The sequence below is a fragment of the Rhinoderma darwinii genome, chromosome 10, assembly GCF_050947455.1.
Source record: "Rhinoderma darwinii isolate aRhiDar2 chromosome 10, aRhiDar2.hap1, whole genome shotgun sequence".
NCBI classification, from domain to species: domain Eukaryota; kingdom Metazoa; phylum Chordata; class Amphibia; order Anura; family Rhinodermatidae; genus Rhinoderma; species Rhinoderma darwinii.
In genome coordinates this window covers 58,149,979-58,160,149 of record NC_134696.1, presented here as the reverse complement: position 1 = coordinate 58,160,149, position 10,171 = coordinate 58,149,979, and the positions used below count along the sequence as shown (strand labels likewise).

Below are 10,171 nucleotides of genomic sequence, written 5' to 3'. Positions count from 1 at the left end.
AATTTACAAAAAATAGCATTTTTCAGAATTTAAATGTATCTGCTTGAAAAACAGACCGTTATACCACCCAAAATAGTTACTAGTTCACATTTCCCATATGTCTACTTTAGATTGGCATCGTTTTTTGAACATTATTTTATTTTTCTTGGACGTTACAAGGCGTAGAACATAAACAGCAATTTCTCATATTCTTAAGAAAATTTCAAAAGCCTTTTTTTGAAGGTACCAGTTCAGTTCTGAAGTGGATTTGAGGGGCCTATGTATTAGAAACCCCCATAAAACACCCCATTTTAAAAACTAGACCCCTCAAAGTATTCAAAACAGCATATAGAAAGTTTTTTAACCCTTCAGGCATTTCACAGGAATTAAAGCAAAGTGGAAATCAAATTTGCAAATTTCATTTTTTCTGCTGAATTTCAATTTTATTAAATTTTTTTCTGTAACAGAGAAGGTTTTACCAGAGAAATACTACTAAATATGTATTGTCCAGATTCTGCAGTTTTTAGAAATGTCCCACATGTGGCCCTACTGCGCTCGTGGACTAAAACACAAGCCCTAGAAGCAAAGAAGCACCTAGTGCATTTTGAGGCCTCTTTTTTATTAGAATATATTTTAGGCAGCATGCCAGGTTTGAAGAGGTGTTGAGGTATCAAAACAATGGAAACCCACCAGAAGTGACCCCATTTTGGAAATTATACCCCTCAAGGAATTAATTTATGGTTTTTGTTATCATTTTGACCGCACAGTTTTTTCACAGCACCTATTTGAATTGGGCTGTGAAATGAAAAAAATGATATTTTTTCCAATAAGATGTCATTTTTGATCAAAATTTCTTATTTTCACAGGGAACAACATACCCCATTTTGTTGCCCAATTTGTCCTTAGTGTGGCAATACCCCATTTGTGGTGATAAACTGCCGTTTGGGCCCATGGGAGGGCTCAGAAGGAAAGGAGCGCTATGTGTTTGTTGGAGTCCAGATTTTGCTGGATTGGTTTTCGGGTGCCATGTCGCATTTGCAGAGCCCCAGAGGTATCAAAGCAATAGAAACCCACCAGAAGTGACCCCATTTTGGAAACTACACCCGTCAAGGAATTAATTTATGGTTTTTGTTATCATTTTGACCGCACAGTTTTTTCACAGCACCTATTTGAATTGGGCTGTGAAATGAAAAAAATGATATTTTTTCCAATAAGATGTCATTTTTTATCAAAATTTCTTATTTTCACAAGGAACAACATACCCCATTTTGTTGCCCAATTTGTCCTTAGTGCGGCAATACCCCATTTGTGGTGATAAACTGCCGTTTGGGCCCATGGGAGGGCTCAGAAGGAAAGGACCACCATTTGGCCTACTGGAGCTTTTCTGGTGCTAAGTCATGTATGCAGAAGCCCCTGAGGTACCAATACAGTTGAAACCCCCGAGAAGTGACCCCATTTTAAAAACTACACCCCTTAAGACATTCATCTAGAGGTGTAGTGAGCATTTTGACCCCACAGGTACTGTGTAAAAGATAATGCGCAGCAGATGGTGCAGTGTGAGATTTGCAATTTTATATATATATATATGCCATTTCAGTGTCCGATATATTGTGCCCAGCATGCGCCACTGGATATATACACCCCTTAAATTGTAATGTGGGTTCTCCTGGGTACGGCAATACCCTACATGTGGCTGTTATCAGCTGCCTGGGCATACGGCAGGGCTCAGAAGGGAAAGATGAGGGGAGTAAGCTGTGCGGAGTGCATCAGGGTAAATTAAAAGTCAAGGGATGTATGATACATTTTAAAACAATCTTTTATACAGAGCCCTGGTTTTTCGGGACACGTGTCACATTGGTATATTGTGTTCTTCCTTATCCCCCTCTTATAGCAGACTCTGCACCTCTTTTGACTCTTTCCCTTTCCACCGGTTTGGGGAACTTCTCCTGGAAAGTGTTGCCCTGGTACGATGCGTGTGGCCTCGCTTCCAGAAGTACTGGGTGCCCCCCCTTCCTGGTCCCTAAAGATTAGATCTTGAAATTCCAGGAAAGTTCCCCTCTGGGCTGCACATCGACGTAGCACGTACGCATTGTACAAAGCCATCTGTATGATGTGCCCGGCCAGCTTCTTATACCACACAGCATGGCGCTGTAGGGCTTCAGGACTTGATTTGACAAGTCCATCCATCCCATGTACCTATTGTAGTCCAGGATGCAGTCTGGTTTGGGGGTGGCCTTTCCTTCATATAGCCTAAACCTGTAGGTATACCCTGATGCACTCTCACAGCTTATACATCTTCACGCCATACCTTGCCCTCTTACCCGGCAGGTACTCGCGGAATTGAACCCTCCCTTTAAAATGTACCAGGGACTCATCAATAGAAATACACTTCTCGGGGGTGAATGCTTGGGAAAACCTGGCACTGAAACGGTCTAATAGGGGTCTCCGTTTATACAAACGGTCAAAACTGGGGTCATCTCGGGGTGGGCACGGCTCATTATCAGTATAATGTAAGAAGCAAAGTATTGCCCCATTTATTTATTTTTTTAGGTTCCAGTTCAGTTCTGAAGTTGCTTTGAGGGGCCCATATATTAGAAACCCCTATCAAACACCCCATTTTAGAAACTAGACCCCTCAAAGTATTCACAACAGCATTTAGAAAGTTTATGAACCCTTTAGGTGTTTCACAGAAATTTAGAGCAAACTAGAGGTGAAATAAATTTATTTATTTTTTGTCAGAAAATCCTCTTTATACCATTTTTTTTATAACACAAAAGGATTTATCAGAGAAACGCAACTTAATACGTATTGCCCAGATTCTGCAGTTTTGAGAAATATCCCACATGTGGCCCTAGTGCGGTAATGGACTGAAGCGCCGGCCTCCGAAGCAAAGGAGAACCTGGTGGATTTTGAGCCCTCTTTTTTATTAGGCACCATGTCCGGTTTGAAGAGGTCTTGTGGTGCCAAAACATTGGAAACCCCCCAAAAGTAACCCCAATTTGGAAACTAGACCCATTGAGGAATCCATTGCAGTTTTCATGTCATTCATGCGGCTTTTTGATCAGTTTTTATTCTATTTTTAGGTGGCGTGGTGACTAAAAAACAGCAATTCTACTATTGTTTTTTTATTCTAGTTTTTTTACTGCGTTCGCCGTGCGCTATAAATGACATATTCACTTTATTCTGCGGGGCGATACGATTACAGCGATACCAGATGTTTATAGTTTTTTTTTATGTCTTATGGCGTTTGCACAATAAAATACGTTTTGTAAAAATCATTCACTTTTTGTGTTACCTTATTCTAAGAGCCATAACGTTTTTATTTTACAATCAATACAGCCGTGCGAGGACTTATTTTTTGCGTAACGAACTGTAGTTTTGATCAGGACCATTTTTAGGTACATGCGACTTTTTGATCTCTTTTTATTTTATTTTTTGAGAGGTGAAGTGACCAAACAATTGTTATTGTGGTACGGTTTATTATTTATTTTTTTTACGGCGTTCACCGTGCGGGATAAATAATGAAATAATTTTGTAGTTCAGACCGTTACGGACGCGGCGATACCAATTATGTATAGTTTATTTGTTTGTTTATATATTTTTATTAATAATAAAGGACTGATAAGGTAAAAAGGGGGATTTTTACTTTTAATACTTTTAAAACTTTTATTTTCTTATTTTTACACAACTTTTTTTAACTTTTTTTTAACTTTATTACTTTGTCCCACTAGGGGACTTGAGGGCAGGAGGCCCTGATCGCTATTCTAATACACTGCACTACATGCGTAGTGCAGTGTATTAGAACTGTCAGCTACTCACTGACAGCAAGCATAGTGGGTCCTGACGTTGTCAGGACCCACTAGGCTTCCGTCTATGGCATAGCTGGACGCCATTGTTTGGTGTCCGGTTGCCATAGTCACCATCGCCGGCCGCTATCGTGTAGCAGGCCGGCGATGGCGGATTAACCCCTAAGAAGCCGCGATCGCTATTGAACGTGGCTTCTGAGGGGTTAATCGGCGGGGGAGCTCCGCGATCGGTCCCGGCACATTGAGCAGTGATAGTCTGCTGTCGGAAACAGCAGCTATCACAGCTCATGAACGCGCCCCGCGCGAACGGCGCCGTGTTTACTCCATGACATACTATTATGTCATGGAGCGCGAACGATGCACTTACCATGACATAATAGTATGTCCTGGAGCGTTAAGGGGTTAATAAATCTGATGTCAAGGAACTTAATATCCGTCCGACTCACCTTGGAAGTCAGCTGGATATTGAGCTTTGTTGACATTCAGACCCACATGGAAAGTTTCCAATTTTCCTACCTCTCCATGCCACAAAAATAGTATGTCATCGATGAAACGCATGCAAATCAGGATGCCTCCATCTTCTGCATCAGGTAGTTGTAGACTCTGTTCCCAATATCCTAGAAAGAGGTTGGCATATGAGGGCGCACAAGTCGCCCCCATTGCCACTCCTCTCTTCTGTAGGAAATAGCGGTCTTTGAACATGAACAAATTGTGGTGTAATTCAAAGTCCAATAATAGAATTAACAACTCAATAAGATCAGGTTCTAATTTGGTCCTATTTAAGTGAAACCTAGTAGCTTCAATACCATGTTTGTGTTCGATTGCAGTGTACAGTGACTCAACGTCACACGTCACAAAACAATCATCATGTCCCTTGAATACTCTCTCCAATCTATTGTGGACTTCTGTAGAGTCCCGGATGTATGAGGGTAAATCACTCCCCAAGGGTTTAAGATAGAAATCAATAAAACGGCAAACTGTCTTACATAGACTCCCTTTACTGGAGACTATTGGTCTCCCCGGAGGATCCACTAGGCTTTTGTGAACTTTGGGAAGTAGATACAACGTTGCTATTACTGGTTTATCCACAACCAAACCTTCAAGTGCAGTTTTTGGTATAATATTAAGTTCAAACGACCTCCACAGAATCCTATCTAATTGGGCCTTGAAGTTAGCAAGGGGACAGACAGCCATCAAGTTTTTGATAGCACAACCCTTCATTGAGCTGTCTAAACGCTTCCCTTCCATATTTATCAATGGACCACACCACCACATTACCACACCTGTCCACTGACTTAATAACCACTGTTTTCATCTTTTTGAGTTGTTCTAGGGCTTCTCTTTGTGCCCCATTAAGATTGTTATGAGTATGATATAAGGACACCATCCTCGATTCATTTGTAACCAATCTAACAAAAGTGTCTACTGCAGGACACATTGACATGGGTGGGAATGTGGCGGAGCGCCCCCTAACCCTCGGTGGAAATTTGGGTTCAACAAAGTAATTCATCAAGTGCTTTAAGAGTGAGTTGTTCATCCCTCTCGGCAAAGAGCTGTATTAGGGTATGTTCACATGGCGGGGGTCCGTAACGGCTGAAATTACGGGGATGTTTCAGCCTGAAAACATCCCCGTAATTTCAGCCGTACCGGCATGTGCAGGCGCTTGAACGCCGCGTCAATTACGGCCGTAATTAGCGCTGCTATTCATTGGAGTCAATGAATAGCGGCTCCAATTACGGCCAAAGAAGTGACAGGTCACTTCTTCTACGCGGGCGTCTATTTACGCGCCGTCATTTGACAGCGGCGCGTAAATATACGCCTCGTGTGAACAGACAAACGTCTGCCCATTGCTTTCAATGGGCAGATGTTTGTCAGCGCTATTGAGGCGCTATTTTCAGACGTAATTCGGGGCAAAAACGCCCGAATTACGTCCGTAAATAGGCCGTGTGAACATACCCTAAAAGTGCTTTTTAAGAAGCAGTTTCCTTGCAAACAGATGCACATCTTTAGTTGTTTCAAAAAAATCTAAATTAGAGACTGGGCAAAAGGTTAAACCCATCCCTAACACTTCTATCTGTGCTTGTGATAGTACAATATTTGAGAGGTTAATTACCTTTAGTAACAACTGCTATTCGATGCGGGATTTACATCCCCATTGAATTCAATAGGGAAATCCCGCAACATATAAGCAGCGTTTACGTGAAGACAATTGACATGCTGCGTAATGAACTTCACGTCAATTTCTGAGCGGTATTTCTGCTCACTATTTATGCATCGTGTGGATGAGACTTGTTCAATCTCATCCACTTTGCTGCTACTGTATTTGATGCAGATTTTCCGCAACTAATTCCATTGCGGAAAATCTGCAGTATTTACGCAATGTGTGAACTGGCCCAAAATGTATTTTTTACACAGTGTTACGCGTTGATGTTAATTTGCATGACTGACATTTTTACAAGGAGTGAGGTCTACTTTCATAAAATATATAAGTAAAGGAGTATAATTAGATTTTTTTTAATCGAAAGTTTTTATTTTTTTAACATGTTATGACACATTACAAAACGAAGCAAACGAAAGAATCAGATGTAAAGAAAATATTTTTCATACTGTCCTAAAATATTCAAGATAACGTTAGGTACGTCAAATGAAACAATCTTTCATGTAATCAATATATTATTTATAATAAAAAAAAAAAAATTGCCTTTCAAAGGTGTAGATAGCCCTTAGGCTCCGCTCACATCTTACAAGTATGTGTCGGGGAAGATAAACCGATTCTGTTTATATCAAATCAAATGTGATCAGAATTGAGCTTAGATTTGCGTTACGGAGAAGACAGGAGGGGCTGGAGACTGAGCTGACAGGGAGCGCGGCTGTCGGGATGGACACTCATCAACACAAAGCAGCTTGTAATGTAATGTAGAACATGGAAGCTGCAGAAGCAAAATAGGAAAAAAATGTAATCAAAACCAATTACTAAAATATTTCTTTATCATCACACAGATAAAACATCATCTCCATTATTCCTTATGGCGTTAAACGTCACATAAAATAAAGTTCCTAGAATGATTCGTTTGGAAAACTGAGAAGAAAATAAGAATATAGTAAATACTGAATGTCTGTAGTGACTCCTGTCATTTTGTGGAAAATTATTAAATTGTGCTTTACTCATGACACCCACCCACCCAAAAAAATAATGGGTCCCAGCCCTCACTAGCCTTAACTAGGTCTTACATCAGCCCTAGGATAGGTGAGCCCTGCTGTTCTGCTCCACTGTGCATTTATTAATATCTAGAAAAGGCTGAGACTTCTAGTTCTTCAATTTTCCAGTGTGAAATCATTCATTACTGAGTTTGCTGGGACTTCTAGTACCTCAGTGTTTTAGTGTGTAGTTTTCCTTTAAGAACCCTGCATTGAAATACTAACCAACGTGCACGGTAACATTGTAATAACTTTCTATCAATACTATGAATAGCAGGAGATGTCACTTCTGGTCATATTTGTGACATCATCAGTCCACGCGGCCATTGTTACCTCACTGCATGATGTCACAATGACTCATTCTATGGAATCTGGGGTTCATGTGGCAACTGCTGCGTCCAAGATAAGAAGATGAGTAGAGAAGACACAGGATAATTCATCAGGAATCCAGAACACTGGAAACAAAAAACACCATACACTCGACGCATGGCGGGGAAAGAACAAAATGGCACCTGGGGCCGTGGCTTATACACGCGCCAATAGGGGGTTGTGCTCTTTACTTTCAGGTTTTGGAGCCAATAAGAAAACAGTAACATCGAGAAAATCTGCCGCCAATCTCCAGACATTTAGGTATGTACATAATGTATAATTTATTTAATCTGAAAATTTGAGGGATGGGGGATTGTTGTAAATTATTGTTAGAATTTACTCAGCAGTTTATTGCAGGTTTTTGCGTAAACTGTACCAAACAGTCGCAAGCGGCGACGTAAAATACATTTTCCGTAAAATTTGAAGACCTAGTTTACTTTAATAAACGTGGATTAAACAAAGTTAAAATGGCGCAAACTTTGCCCTTATTATTTCATTGCAGGGAGGAGAACTGGACGGCAGCTGAAGATGAGGACAAGAACTGTGAAATTCATCAAAATCGTATGTAACGTGACAATTCTATTTATAGTTTTATAGTTGGCGCCTTCTGATGTCTTAACACACATGTGGGGCAGCACGGTGGCTAGCACTGTTGCAGCGCTGGGGTCCTGGGTTCAAATCCAACCGAGGACAAAATCTGCATAGAGTTTGTATGCTCTCCCTGTGTTTGCTCAGGGTACTCCGGTTTCCTCCCACACCCCGAAAACATACCAATAGGGAATGTAGATTGTGAGCCCCAATGGGGACAGTAAAAGAGGACCCCTCTGTACAGCACTGCGTACGTAATATGTTGCCGCTATATAAGTAACTGAAATAAATAAATAACACATGGATTATACAGGTCAAGGTAAATATGTAGAATCAATGCATTGACTTCAGCAAGAGCCTTGTTTAATGTCCTCCTATAACTCCTCCGTGTCACACATGTAAAGACTCCTTAACAGTTATCCGATGGTTGTGTTCTGCGAGACCCTGGACCTTGTTTGGTCTGTATAGAGGGTCTATGACCATGGACCACCTCCAGTGCGGATGTTAATATAACTGTATTATGCCGGGATAACAGGGAATGATGTTTTCCTATAGGACGAACAGATGTCACAGGAGAAGGCCATAGGAGGGGGCAGTGTTCTCTTTCTCTTTCACAGCTGAGATGACCATAGTCGTGCTGTGATCTCCAGAGTCCGATCAGTAGAGGAGCGGCCGGCATGATACAGGGACATCGAGGACAACAACTGGGATTGGACAACTTCTCTTTCTCTTTCACAGCTGAGATGACCATAGTCGTGCTGTGATCTCCAGAGTCCGATCAGTAGAGGAGCGGCCGGCATGATACCGGGACATCGAGGACAACAACTGGGATTGGACAACTTCTCTTTCTCTTTCACAGCTGAGATGACCATAGTCGTGCTGTGATCTCCAGAGTCCGATCAGTAGAGGAGCGGCTGGTATGATAGTGGGACATCGAGGACAAAAACTGGGATTGGACAACTTCTCTTTCTCTTTCACAGCTGAGATGACCATAGTCGTGCTGTGATCTCCAGAGTCCGATCAGTAGAGGAGCGGCCGGCATGATACCGGGACATCGAGGACAACAACTGGGATTGGACAACTTTTCTTTCTCTTTCACAGCTGAGATGACCATAGTCGTGCTGTGATCTCCAGAGTCCGATCAGTAGAGGAGCGGCCGGCATGATAGCGGGACATCGAGGACAACAACTGGGATTGGACAACTTCTCTTTCTCTTTCACAGCTGAGATGACCATAGTCGTGCTGTGATCTCCAGAGTCCGATCAGTAGAGGAGCGGCCGGCATGATAGCGGGACATCGAGGACAACAACTGGCATTGGACAACTTCTCTTTCTCTTTCACAGCTGAGATGACCATAGTCGTGCTGTGATCTCCAGAGTCCGATCAGTAGAGGAGCGGCCGGCATGATACCGGGACATCGAGGACAACAACTGGGATTGGACAACTTCTCTTTCTCTTTCACAGCTGAGATGACCATAGTCGTGCTGTGATCTCCAGAGTCCGATCAGTAGAGGAGCGGCCGGCATGATACCGGGACATCGAGGACAACAACTGGGATTGGACAACTTCTCTTTCTCTTTCACAGCTGAGATGACCATAGTCGTGCTGTGATCTCCATAGCTATCAATGAGATGTGTTTAGCTAGTTGCATTACAAGCTCTGATCCTGGTTTTTCGGACTGATCGCCTTTTATCTGTGATCTCCAGAGTCCGATCAGTAGAGGAGCGGCCGGCATGATACCGGGACATCTAGGACAACAGCTGGGATTGGACAACTTCTGTATATGCCGTATACGTAATGATATAAGTTACTATATAATGCGCTGTCATAGCTATCAATGAGATGTGTTTAGTTAGTTGCATTACAAGCTCTGATCCTGGGTTCTTGGACTGATCGCCTTTTCTCGGGGTCAACAAGGAATTTTCCCCTGTGGCACAAATTGGCTAAACGTGCGCAGGGTTTTTGCCTTCTTCTGGATCAGTAGCTTTAGTTAGGAATTTCAGTTAAATAAATTGTGTTTTAATATTAAAAGCTTTGTCTCCTCGTCATTTCTCAATATTATATAGCAGTCAGGAATTAGTATATATTATGATAATCCAATATGGCTGTATCCATGATGTATTGGATAATATGCACATACAGAAGAGATATTTATCATGTGAGCCATATAAATGCAACCACTTTAACCCCTTTACGACGAAGGACGGATATATCGATCCTATGCAGGAGCT

At 41.9% G+C, this 10,171-nt stretch overlaps 1 long non-coding RNA gene across 1 annotated transcript; it reads left to right on the top strand.

Annotated features, from left to right (window-relative positions):
* Positions 1-7,229: 7,229 nt before the first annotated feature.
* LOC142661469 (uncharacterized) lies at positions 7,230-9,971 on the top strand. The gene is made up of 2 exons (XR_012850742.1): positions 7,230-7,613; positions 7,855-9,971. It is a non-coding gene; the product is annotated as an uncharacterized LOC142661469 (long non-coding RNA).
* The last annotated feature ends 200 nt before the right edge of the window (positions 9,972-10,171 follow it).